The sequence below is a fragment of the Lynx rufus genome, unplaced genomic scaffold (assembly GCF_022079265.1).
Source record: "Lynx rufus isolate CCGP_SWC_20201006 ecotype Redwood Valley unplaced genomic scaffold, mLynRuf1.p SCAF_1, whole genome shotgun sequence".
NCBI lineage: Eukaryota > Metazoa > Chordata > Mammalia > Carnivora > Felidae > Lynx > Lynx rufus.
The window spans coordinates 68010691-68024275 of record NW_025814823.1 but is presented as its reverse complement, the minus strand read 5'-3'; the positions used below and the strand labels follow the sequence as shown (position 1 = coordinate 68024275).

General features: G+C 40.4%; 1 protein-coding gene across 1 annotated transcript in view; it reads right to left on the bottom strand.

Moving 5' to 3' along the window:
* Positions 1–13585, bottom strand: part of HS6ST3 (heparan sulfate 6-O-sulfotransferase 3) — a 658389-nt gene that overhangs the window by 640228 nt on the left and 4576 nt on the right. The gene's annotated exons all lie outside the window — the stretch shown is intronic.

The window sequence follows — 13585 nt, the reverse complement described above, 5'->3', positions numbered from 1 at the left end:
GCTTTCTTGTGATTTCTCAGGGAAGGAACAAGGGAGGCAGGGTTTAGGACGGGCTAGTTTGAGTCGTTGCTGTGGGCTCTGGGGTATAGCGGCTGTGCTAAATTGTCTAGTACCTGGCCCTCAGGTGATTAGTGCAGGGGTGGGGCACAGGGGACAGTGACCTGGAGTATAAGAGCTTAGTAAAGGAAATGGTTGGGGATATGCACTCTGAGTTAGTTGGTTTTCATGTGCAAGACATGCTCAATGTCATGGGCATGTACTTTATCTCCAGGAATTAGATAACCCTGGGAGGGGCAATCCCTCCAAGGGTCAGTAAGGCCCCAGATGTCAAGGCATAAAATACAAAAACCAGAAAACATGGTTGTTATTATAATAATAATAATAACAACTTAGCTCCACCCTGGTTCTGCCTTGCTCTTCCTGGTATTCTTACTACCTGCCTAGACAGCAGTCATATATGCACAATATCAGCACAGATATGGTTCTGCAGTACACTTATCTTAATGAGCACTGAAACTAATGTAACACTGTATGTTAATTATACTTGAATGAAAAATAATAATAAAGTACTTGCTACTTTCTGCTCAAAAAAAAAAAAAAAGAGAGAGAGAGAGACAGATGGTTCTGAAATCAGACACACCTCAGTTAAAATACCTCACTGCTCTTAGGGGCGCCCGGGTGGCTCAGTCTGTTAAGCGTCCGACTTCAGCTCCAGTCATGATCTCACAGTTTGTGAGTTTGAGCCCCACATTGGGCTCTGTGCTGACAGCTCAGAGCCTGGAGCCTACTTCTGATTTCTATGTCCCCCTCTCTCTCTGCTCCTTCCCCACTCATGCTGTCTCTCTCTGTCTCTCAAAAATAAAATGAAAAACATTTAAAAAATTAAAATAAAAGAAAAAACCTCACTGCTCCACCAATGATTAATTCTGCAGCCGCGAACAAGTCACTTAACCTCCCTGAGCCTCATTTTCTCATCTGTACAATGAAGGTGATAATAGTACCTACTTAATGCAAGTCCTTACATAAGAAAGCACTTAGCCTAAAGCAGAGTAAGCAATTAAAATGTGTCAGCAATAATTACTAGTTCTTCTCCCTCTGATTTCTCCCAAAGTGTACTGTGATTGATATGTAGTAGACACTCAATAAATGTATGTTGAAGTTAACTAAACCAACAAGGAAGTAAATGGAAAAAAAATCAATGAATAATCTTTGACTAAGCACAGAAATGTAACACTTTTCATAGATGTAGTTAGGATAATTGGCAGACCAGAACTTGGAAGTGAGGCCTGGATTTGAAGTCTAGTTTTATAATTTAATCCCATGTGTCTCTCTACAACAGGATGGAGAGTCTATTGGTAGGCTCTCCAACATCCATTCCCCACTTTCCCTTGCTGGGAGAGCCTTGATTTTGTCCTGCTATCCACTATCCCCACCCTCACAGATAAATCCTGGAGGTCCTATTCCCATTGCCATTGATTGGCTTAGGGGTGGGAAAGTGAACTTTCTGCTCTAAATATTGTCCCTTTGGCCAGGAAATTCTGCCTGAGCAACTGCAGCCTTCCTGCAACCATGAGTCAACAAGGTTAAGGGGGTAAGGCAAAGGTGTGAAAAAACACCTGGGGCCTCAGTAAAATAATGACAGCTAACATTTAATGAGTGCTTACTGTGCTTCAGGTATACCTCTAAATGTCTGTGTGCATTAACTCATATGATCCTCAACACTAATACCAGGTAGGAATGTTTTTATCACTGTTTTACAGGTCGAGAAACTGAGGCTTCAAGTATTCACGCAGTCTGTGCAAAGTCACATGGCAGAAAGTGGCAGAGTCGGGATTCAAACCCACGGTTGGACTCCAAAATTATGTTCTTTGCCTCTTTGCTTTACTAGATCTGGAAAATGCTATCAAGACAGAATCAACCAATTCTCTCTGGGCTTGTTATGAGACTTAAAATGTCTCACTATTAAGCCAATATGAACTTGAGATTTTGTTAAATGCAGCTGATAGTTTCCTAATAAATATACTCAGATTCTTCATCTGTAAAATGGGGACACTTCTACATGCCTCAGAGGGTTGCCGTTAACATAGAGTTCAACAAGTGCAATACCCTCCCTCTCTTCTTCTGGATCACCTCCTACTGCTGGTCATCACATCTCTCCTGGTTTTCCATCAGCTTACTGACCTTCTTCCAAGACTCTGGTCCAGAAGAAGTCTGGTCAGGTCATGATCTCATTGCTTGTGGGTTCGAGCCCCACATGGGTCTCTGTGCTGATAGCTCACAACCTGGAGCCTGCTTCAGATGCTGTGTCTCCCTCTCTCTCTGTCCCTCCCCCACTTGCACTCTGTCTCTCTCTTGCCCGCTCTCAAAAATAAATAAACATCAAAAAAAAAATTTTAAGACTCCAGTCCAACCCAGATACTTTGTATAATTTAAGGTCTCCACCCAAGCAAATGTGTATATCCTCCTAGAAGTGATCAGGCATACCTCATATATGAAAACCAGCTCCTTACTAAGCAAAGTTATTCTGCTAACAGATCTTTATTATGAAACATAAACTCTTGATTCTAGAAGATTTTATTTTCTCTACTAAAGTAACTTTTTGCTCTCCTGTAATTAGCTTCAAAAGCAAGTATGCAGAGAACAGCTCAGTAGATTATCACATGCTAAATCAGCTTAAATGAAAATGAGTTACATTCTCAGCACACTTTGAGGACATATTAACCGAAAGTTATAATTTATAGTGGTCATATGAAAATAATGATAAAGTCATGAATACAAAAGTAAAAATACCAATTTTAGGATAGCTTCCTCAAAAGGGTAAAGCAATGCAGGGGAAAAAAACTTTTATACCTTGATCTGTGCCAAATCCCTGGAAAAAGAGTTTCCTGATGGTCTAAGGAGAAAAACTTGAGCATCGTGATAAGCCTTTTATGATATATTATGTCCTGTTTTAAGTGAAACTGCTCATTACTCTAACAAGTTGTCGAGCTGAATGTGTGTTTTGCATATTTTCGAATGCATCTTTGTCATCCCTGATTTTTGAAACTCCCTGTAAACACTGAATTATATATTCATTGCATTTCCAAAATCCAACTTTCCTTCCTTTTCCATTCTATGTCAAAAGGCTCCTCACTGTCAGAGTAAATTTAAGTTTGTAGAGTACTTTATCCTTTACCAAGTGTTTTCACTTAACCTCCAACAATTCCAGAAAGGAAGACAGGACACATATTCCTATCCAAAGTGTCCGATAAATAAGTAAATTTATTCATGCTTGTTTTCTTTCATTCTTTCATTTATTCAGCCAACATTTATTTGACAGCCATTATGACCAGGCACTATTCTAGGCACTGAGGATGCAGAGGGAAACAAAACAGTCACTATCTTCAGGAAGCTTAAATATTGGCAGGAAGGCCACACAATCAATAAGTAAACAAGTCCATGAAGAAGCCTAGATTCAAACCGTGTTGCTTAATCACAAGTGCAGAGCTCTTTTCAGGATAACACTCTCCCTCCTTGGTCCAAATGAGCTGACACAAAAGTTCTCTTTGCCACGAGTTTGGGCAGTTTGATTTCTTGGACTCCAATCTCTTTGGGTTTCCAAAAGGGCTCAGATTTTTCATAGTCTTCTGAAAAAATTCAGTGGACAACTATCGAAGCAGCATCTAATAACCAATTCATTCAGAGCACTGTTACAGACAGTTGGGAAGATTATCCCTTATCCTCCCCAAAACAAAAGAATTGTGGATTTAGAAATAAAATTTAAAAAGAAACATACACACCTGTAAATGTTTGTGGGCATTAACTCAGATGATCCTCATTACTAATTGTCGGAGGAAGTCATCTAGAGGATGGAACCAATGGGTGAGCCAGCACAAGCTGGACCTGGGGTAAATGGAAGGCATCCCCCAGCCACTCCCCTGTCCTTGGAATGCACTTTCTGCCTACATCCCCACACTAGGAGCTGTCTCTAGGACACGGCCTTGAGATAGTAAGGTGTAGAGACCATCTGAACTGAACTAAGCTAAGGTCTCTGTATAAATTCTTAAGATTCTGGCAGGCAAGGGGCGCCTGGGTGGCGCAGTCGGTTAAGCGTCCGACTTCAGCCAGGTCACGATCTCGCGGTCCGTGAGTTCGAGCCCCGCGTCAGGCTCTGGGCTGATGGCTCAGAGCCTGGAGCCTGTTTCTGATTCTGTGTCTCCCTCTCTCTCTGCCCCTCCCCAATTCATGCTCTGTCTCTCTCTGTCCCAAAAATAAATAAAAACGTTGAAAAAAAAATTAAAAAAAAAAAAAGATTCTGGCAGGCAGGTGCAGAATCATCATGGGGCCACACGCCCAAGACAAGCCTCATATGTAAGTTCCCTTGCTTAGTAAACCCGCTGCCTACCAATCTGGAATGGCTGCCTCTTCCTTCAGTCTTTGCCCTCCATGTACAGGGGTGTTTCTGATTTCACCCAGGAAGCTCCCAAAGTCTGGAACCAACACTGACACCAAACAGGAATGTTTTTATCACTGTTTTATGGGTCAAGAAAACAAAGCCTGAAGAGCTCGTGCAATCCGTGGCAGGTCGTATAATAGTAAGTAATAGAGTCAGGACTTAAACCTACATTTGGGCTTCAGAACATATGTTCTTTGCCTTTTATTTTACTGGATCTAGAAAATGCTATTGAGGCAGAATGTCTGCCAATGCTAAGACCTTCTTCCCTGGAAAAATATGGTCACATAAAATTTTAAAGTACAAATTAATATCCTGCAAGAGTCTACTCATTTAGTTATTAGCCGTTGTGACTACACAGGCTTTCCACGGGACAGCATTTCAAATGACTCCCCTTTGCCTGTTTTCCATCTTACAGCACTCACTAGTAGGTTAACTTCTTCCACGTATCATTAGTAATTCATGACTCATTCGTGAAGGTGCACGGCTAGCACTACTACGGACCTAATACAATGAATATCTTATTAGGAAGAAATTAACAAATGAATTGTTGCCGATCAATAGGTGTTGAAGAGAAAATTACAATGATAGTAAAGCCTAAATAATTTATACACAATATTGATTTTTTCATTACATTAATTATTCTTTATAGCACACATAGGGAACTCGCAGAATAAAACTTTCAAAGCAAAGAAATTTATCTGCAGTGGTGCTGTAGGCTTAAGTGTGAATTTAAAAGACAAAGAATGGACCATGAGAGCTGAGAAGTATTTTTAGATTAAATACGCATCAGATAATAAATTTGACAGCTCCAACGTACTGGAGTTCCTTCATGTTGTCTGACGGTTTTATACACAATACTTTTGATATTTATTTATCAAGAGAAGTATTGATAGAACTGTTTCTTTAATAGAATCATTAGAAATAGAACTATCCATTAATCCACCTCTTTCATCGAATGTTTGGAAGGCAGAATGACAAACTCGATGAAGCTATGTGGGAAAGAAAACCTTCTCTAACAGCTCGCCCAGAATCTTTAAGTTAACGGGACTTACATTCAGTTGACTGGAGTGCAGGCTCCTTATAGTTAATATTCGGAGCCGGCAGAATACAATTCCTAGGGCAATTTTATCATGGCAAGTACACTTCACACAGATGCAAGGGCCTGCACAAGAGCCTCATGTTTGCAGACCATTGCCAACTCTAGCCATCACATAATGGGGTTCTAGAGAACAAAAAACAGTGCTGTACGTAAAGAGTACATACATGTGAAAAAGAGTATGTTCTTCGTGGATGATGCTGTTCCCAGCAACGCAAAATCCCCTCCTCATGGATGGAAGAAATGAACTCAACACACATGCACCAAGCTCAGTAGAGGTACTAGGGACAGATATTGCATTGAATATCTACAAATGCATATGTTGAGTCATGTTTGGCTCATGACATTTTGACTCTTGGAATTTGCACAGTGAATTGATAGTTCTTATGTCAAGTTTTCTCAGACATCAGCTGTAACTATTTTTCAGTATCTAATGTTAGGAGATTCCATGTTCCTAATATCTTGCAAAGAGTTGCATATATGTATGGTATCAAGCATATCATATCTCTCCCGCAAAATTAATATGGAAATAGTGTTTCAAATGGCTTTTAAATAAAAACAAAAAAAAACATTAAAATAGTTTCAAATTGATACTTTTTTCTAATTGATACTTTTTTTTTTCTTCCTCATCATTCACCCAGAGACTGAAAACCACACTAATGTTACTTTTAATGTTCTTGGAAGAAAATCTAAGCAACAGGAAGCATCTCATCTCACAAGTGTGCTTTTGCAAACTACAGCCGGTTTTGCAAACTATTTTGTCAGTCTCAATTAATATCTCTATACAACTTCAAATTTATAAAGTACCACATACGGGTATAATATAATATGCATCATAATACAGGTAAAACTTCCCCAATCTGTTACTATTATCAGCTGATTCTGGGGTGACAAAACACCCAAATTTAGCATCATTTCTATCGTTCAGTGAAAAAGTCTATGGTGACTGCTATTCTGTGGAGTGTGCTTTGCTGCATTCACCGTTCCTTAGGTGGAGACTAACAGTCCATACAGAAAACATGAGGTCCAGGTCCAGAACATATATTTATAAGTGGTATCATTTGTAGACTTGAACAGGACATTCATAAAATGGATTAGAAGACATTTCAAACTATTTAAAGGCAAGTTATTCTGCGTGTTCATCCCACCCACTGCCCCCCCCAACCCAAATCCATTCTCCATCTTTCTCTGGCTTGTGGAACACACGTGGTTATATCAAGTAGCTCTCTTACTGTTCACCTTCTGTGTGGATTCAGCCAGTGGAAGGCAATGGAAGGAGACCGGCAGGTGGGAGGAGAAAGTGATCAGGATATTCCCTCCCCATCCTGTCCTCTCTGCCTCAGCTCCATACTTCTGGAACAAGCAGCTCCCGTGGGAAAGCCCTTCTTACCACTGGGGCCATAGCTCCTGTCAGGCCCCAGCTGACAACATGGTCTCCTCTCTCTGCCACTTCAGGCCCGGAGGGGATACCCTTGTCGGTAGTTACAAGGGGCCCCAGGTCCAGTGGTGGCCCTTAACCAGTCCATACCTCTGTAATAGCCCCATCACAATCCCAGAGTGTCCCTCTGTTTGCTTCTAGGACCCTGACTAATACAGCTAGCTGTGCTAGAGAAGAAGAATGTGTAAGTAATCAAAAGAACACCCGCAGCATTTAATGACACCGGCCCTCGGAGGCAGGGGATAGATGGCGAATTACTCCCCATAAAGGCACTAATGAGACCAACCATTGCACGCAAGATAAACTGCTCACCTCCATTTTCAATATTCCTTCTGATTCAGTTTTTTAAGATTTCATTCTTCACCTTGACTACTTTTGTCCTTCTGCTCTCCCTCCTCTGTAGCATCCTTCTAATTTACGCTCCACATTATCAGTGTCTGTTCTCTCTTCCCGGGCATGTCACTTTGTTTTTTACTGTACTATACAGATCTTACCTTCCACACACAGCTTAAGTTACCAACTATATGTGTTTAAAGTCATGTGTACCCTTCTCTCTAGTTCTGTTTTCACTTTTTCAGGCAAATCTATAAAATTCTACAAGTTCATTATTAGAGTCCACAAAATATAGAAGCTACCATCCAACTATATAGTCAACATCCATAACCTTGATTCCTTTGAAAGAAATACTCTGTAAAATCCAACAAATAAATGTGGAGGACAGCAAGGAGGTTAGCATTTCTACCCTCTTATGTTTATAAAGAAACTAGAATGCAGAGGTAACCATGAACATATGGTGTTAAATGCAAGGTTCTGACAACAAATGGCACAGTACTTACCAATAAAAGCATGCTAAGATATTAATAATAGCAATGAACTGCAAATATTTATGTGCCCACAGGCAACTAATTCAATTTCACTGCAGGATTGCTCCATTTATGAATTTAATTGTGTGTGTTTAAACATTTTTGCTGCTGTTTCATTAATTACCCATAAAAAAAATAAAATGATATGCTGAAGAAAAGGAAGAGTGCGAGTTTCCATTCAAATGCCTTCATTTAAGTGCCCACTAAGTGTCCACGGCAGCTTACAAATTAACACCTACCTTCATCATCTGTGGCTTTTCTGCATCACAACTTACAGATTCATTTTTGGTCTCTCAGGATGAGAAGTGCCAGAGTCAAAAAGGACGGTACAGGGGCACCTGGGTGGCTCAGTCGGTTAAGCATCTGACTCTGGATTTCAGCTCAGGTCATGATCTCACCATCCTGAGATTGAGCCCTGCATCAGGTTCCACACTGAGCATGGAGCCTGCTTAAGATTCTCTCTCTCCCTCTCCTTCTGCCCCTCCCTTGCTGGCTCGCTCTCTCTCTCTCTCTCTCTCTCTCTCAAAAAAAGGAAGGGGAATGGTACAGGTTTACCTATCATTTTATTTTTACACAAAACAGCGTGGATGTGTAAGACGAGCCCCATGAGAAGAAAATGATGGCTAATGCTTACATGTGGCAGGCTTTGCTTCAAAGGTGCCACGTGCACCGTGAGAACCCACCAGGAGTAGTACCACCATGCCTCCCATTTTCCAGAAAAGGAATCAAAGTACAGAACAGGTAACTGACTTATTCAGGGTTACATGAGAGTAAGAGGTTGAGCCAGATGAAAATCCAGCTCCCTTGACTTCACAGCCCATGCTCTTAAACATCGCCCTAACTACACTCACAAATTGGACATCAGCACAACTCACAGTGATTTTCAGTGACTGATAAATTTGTCACTGATTTCTTCCAATTTCCCTTGAGGACTGTTTTCCTAATTCGGGGACTCCTTCCAACACTCCTCAATATCACAACCACCTCAACCATCTGACTTCAACCAGTAGTAATCCAGTACATATTATTTATACTTTTCTCAGCCTCCTAACCTACATCGAAGACACTGTGCTCTCCAGAGGCTGATTTTTCTTTTTACTAAAGTTACAATAAATGAGATTAACCTTCCCAAGAGGCTGTTTGTACCCACATGAATTTCTGAGTTGTAGCATACTATCTCATAGGAGAAACCTCCTAGGATAGTCCAATAAGGCCTGGCTTCTGTCCTTACTTTTACTCCTCTAGAGAATCAAAGGAGTTGACATCTTGCTAATCATGGAAGGCAACTACTAACAATTAGAACTGTCACCTGAAGTAAGAGAGTCATGCTACAAAACATTTAATCATTCCCTCTTTTAAAGAACCACAATCTTGTCAGGTTATGCTGATATTTTTCCAATGTAATCTAGAACATGTCACAGACTTTCAGCTGACGTTTATGGAGTATCTTTCATAGATCAGTCTCTGTGCTGGGAACTTTGCGTGTGTTTTACTGAGCAAATGTATGTGCTAGAGGAAGATATAAACAAATAATATCATCTAAGTTAAACGTCTGGTACACTTCCCAACACATAGTTAAATGCTTAGCTATAATTAAAACAAAGCTCTATTAGCCAATTAAAATCAACAGAGGATTTATATATAATATCCATAATTTAACAAACTCAAAAACAAGATAATTAATTACTAGAAAATATTAATTTGGGCTCCCCATTTAATTGTTTTCATACTAAACCTATTTCTTGGCCCAATAATTTATTTCATGAGTCTTAAAATCACATTAGGATTTGGCAGTATCACTTAGACCTGTTTAATCCATTATCAAGCATAAGTAACTTTCAAATGCCATAAGCTTCTGATTGTCCTTCGTCAAAATGAGATGATAATAATTAGCTTTGGGGAATAATAATACAAGAGTCTAAGATTAAGCAAATCCACATTGTCAGTGGCTAAATTTACCTAGAATTCAATTATTACATGAGCATTTGGATTTTTCCAAAAAAAAAAAATCAACCCTTGCCAATATCCCAAGGTAACCAGCAAGAAAGAGGCAAAAAAAATAAATCATCGATCACCATTTGCCAGGTTCCAGTTTTAGCTTCACAACTCAAAAAGAAAAAAAAGGAATGGGTTTAATTCAACCTCTTTCTGATTTATAGCAAATATTGGTGGTTTGGACCAGAAGCAATACTTTCAGAGACTCTGTAATGAACGTGTAAGTGGATACGGCATAGAGACCATCTCTTATCTCCTTAGTTTCACACAGCACACAAACCTGATGGTGAAAATTAACCTTCTTCGCAGTTCAACATTTCTAATTAGAAGAGACATCAAAGAGATTATACTTTAGAAGGCTGTATGGGCCATAATATTCTAGACAATCTGAAAGAGAGCTCTGCTGACTCCTTATATATTTCAGCCCACTGTCTAAAGGAAAAAGCAATAACCACATGATGTTTCAAAGTGGTGATGGCTTAAAACATAAGAGACTCTTAAAAACTGAGAACAAACTGAGGGTTGATGGGGGGTGGGGGGGGAGGGGGGTGATGGGTACTGAGGAGGGCACCTGTTGGGATGAGCACTGGGTGTTGTATGGAAACCAATTTGACAATAAATTTCATATATATATAAAAAAAAAAAAAACCAAAGTGGTGAAGGCTTTTGGTGGTAAGTTGTGTTATATTTTCTCATCTTTCCTTTTTTTTAATTTTTTGAATATTTATTTATTTATTGTTTTTATGTATTATTATTTTTTTTTTTTTTGAGAAAGAGAGAGAGACAGAGTACAAGCAGGGGAGGGGCAGAGAGAGAGGGAGACACAGAATCTGAAGCAGGCTCCAGGCTCCGAGCTGTCAGCAAGCATGGAGCCCAACAGGGGGCTCAACCTCACAGACTGTGATATCATGACCTGAGCCAAAGTTGGAAGCTTAACCGACTGAGCCACTCAGGCGCCCGACTCATCTTTCCTTTTTATATTCATTATGAAGAAACAGAAGCTCTAGTACACTGGACTACTGCTTTTGGCCCTCACCATGTAAAACAGTCTATACCACCAGACCTGTGCTTTCCAAGTTTCCTTGGTGGAAATATTTACAAATGTTTGACAACTGAGTAGTTCATTTGTAATCTTTTTTTTTTTTGAGGGGTGGGGGGTTGTGTTTTGCTTTCTCTGCATGGGGCAGAAGAGGGGAGAAGAAAGATACCCTGAATTCAGCTTAGATTAGAACACAGAATCTTAAAATAGAAGGCCAGAGAGGCTAAGCTCTTCCTCAGGGAAGAGTTCCTTTCACAACCTCCGTGGTTAATGAGCCACATTTCAAGTTTTCCCTGCTGGGGAGTAAGCCACTGCACAAAAGAGTCCATCCCCATTTTAGATAGCTACAAATTTTAGGAAGTTCTTACTCTGAGTTGAAACCTTCTCCAACCACCTGAATCTCAAGTATCCTAGTTCCATCCTTTGGAGAAATACAGAGCAAGCTTCCTCCATCTTGCACACCTTCCTCCTTTGAGTATTTGAAGGCAATTTTTACATCTCTCCTTATTTTTTGCCACCTCTATATTAAATCCCCCCCCCCCGCTCCTCCAAATTATTCCTCATGTGACATGGATTCCAGCTGCTGCAAATAAATTGGAGCTGAAGCTTAACATTAAAATGTTCCTACACACAAGAATGCAAAGGAGAGATCTGAAAGTTTGTTAATTTTTTATTTACTTACACCTGTAATTGACACAGTTGGAAAGACTATCCAGAACCCAATGGTCCCTGTGGGAGCTGTATCTATGTGAGCTCCCCTTATCACTACACATACACACACACACACACACACACACACACACACACACACACACACACCAGTCCCATGGATGGTTCTGTGATACCAGGTGGGTCCGGAAACCTCACTGCCCCGGCCCCATGGACTGGCTAAAAGAAGACTCACAAGTTCCAAGCTGGGCTATTCAGAGTCATGCCCCAACATTTCAAATTGGAACATGGAGAAGGCTGGCTAGCCTCTTGGCCTGTGGAGCTATTAGACATGACAGCCATTTACCCATTTCATAGAATAAGCCGACTGGACAGAGTGAGATCAATATCCAAAGGAGTATGGGGAGAAAGACCCCAAACTTCCAGTTCCAATCATTCTTGAAACCAACTCTACCCCTCCGTTTCCTGTGGTCTGGTTGTTAAGCCAGTAATGCTCCCTGGCTGAACTGAGTTTGAGTCAGGTTTATATCATTTGCAACACAGAAGGTCCTATCTACCACAATATTCATTAGATTCCAACTACTCTACCAGAAACAACAGAAAGTAGGTCATAAAAGGGAAAAATCACTACCCCACCCTATAAAAGGTGTGGACAGAATCTCTTGCCAGCTTTATTTAAGAATGAGAGTGATACTCACCTACCAAAGATGAAGGTCTTTCATCCTAATAGACTAACTTCCGTAGGGCTGACACTGTTCAAAACTGCATTCCTAGAACTATTGCAGTAACTGGCACATAATAAGAGCTTAAAACACTCTCCACTATACTTTTCATAGTAAACAGAAAAAACAATAGGCAAAACATCATATATAAATTATTAAAATGAAGATTCAAGTCCCTGAATAAACCTTAGACATATCATTTCACTTCCTTAGGATTAAATTGCCCATTTGCCACATATATTGTAGGACTCGATCACCTCTTCAGTCTTCTTTAGCCATAAAATGCTATGATTCTATCCATACTCAGTAATAGTAAAGAATAGTCTTCTAAAGGCCTGAACATGCAAATAAAAGAAGGGAACATGGTAATAAAGAAGGCAGCATAAGAATAATAATTAAAAAAAGAAGGGTTCCTGGGTGGATCAGTCAGTTGAGCATCAAACTCTTGATTTCAGGTCAGGTCATGATCTCATAGTTCACAGGATCAACCCCTGCTTCAGGCTCTGTGCTGAGCATGGAGGCTGCTTAACAGTCCTCTCTCTCTCTCTCTCTCTCTGCCTCTCTCCCCTGCTCATGCATGTTCTCACTCTCTCCCAAATAAATTAATAAATACAAACATACAAACATAAAAAGAATAACCTACTAAAAAGATAGTTGGGGAGGAAGCAGAAGAAAAATGAGCAGAAATCATCAGTAATGTGATTGAGGAGGTCACTCATACATGCCACCTTCTGATTTGCTTCCTATTTTACTCTAACTAATCATTGTGCTGGAAAAAGCCCTCTGTGCTGGGTCCAAACTGCCAGCCCCAGAGCCTTTTCCCTTCCTGGGCATGTATAGTCCACATGATGGCTTCTCCATCTAAACCATGTCCTTTCAGAGTTGGCTTCCCACTTTTGCCTTTGGTCCTAGATATTCCATTTTTTCATCTTTAAAGATAAAGAAGGTTTTTTTATCTTTAAAGTTTATTTACTTATTTTGAGAGAGTGTGTGTGTGTGAGCAGGGGAAGGGCAGAGAGAGAGAGAGAGAGAGAGAGAGAGAGAGAGAGAGAGAGAGAGAGGATCCCAAGCAGGCTCTGCACTATCAGTGCTTAAACTCACTATCAGTGCTTAACACAGGGCTTAAACTCACAAAATGTGAGATTATGACCCCGACGCGGGGCTTAAATTCACAAATTATGAGATCATAACCTGATCCAAAACCAAGAGTCGGAGGCTTAACTGACTGAGCCACCCAGGCGCCCCCTAGACATTCTCTCTTGCTCTCGCACCATTCCAGACAGGTTTCCTTTTTGTCACCAACAGAATATATACACCCAAGTACACTG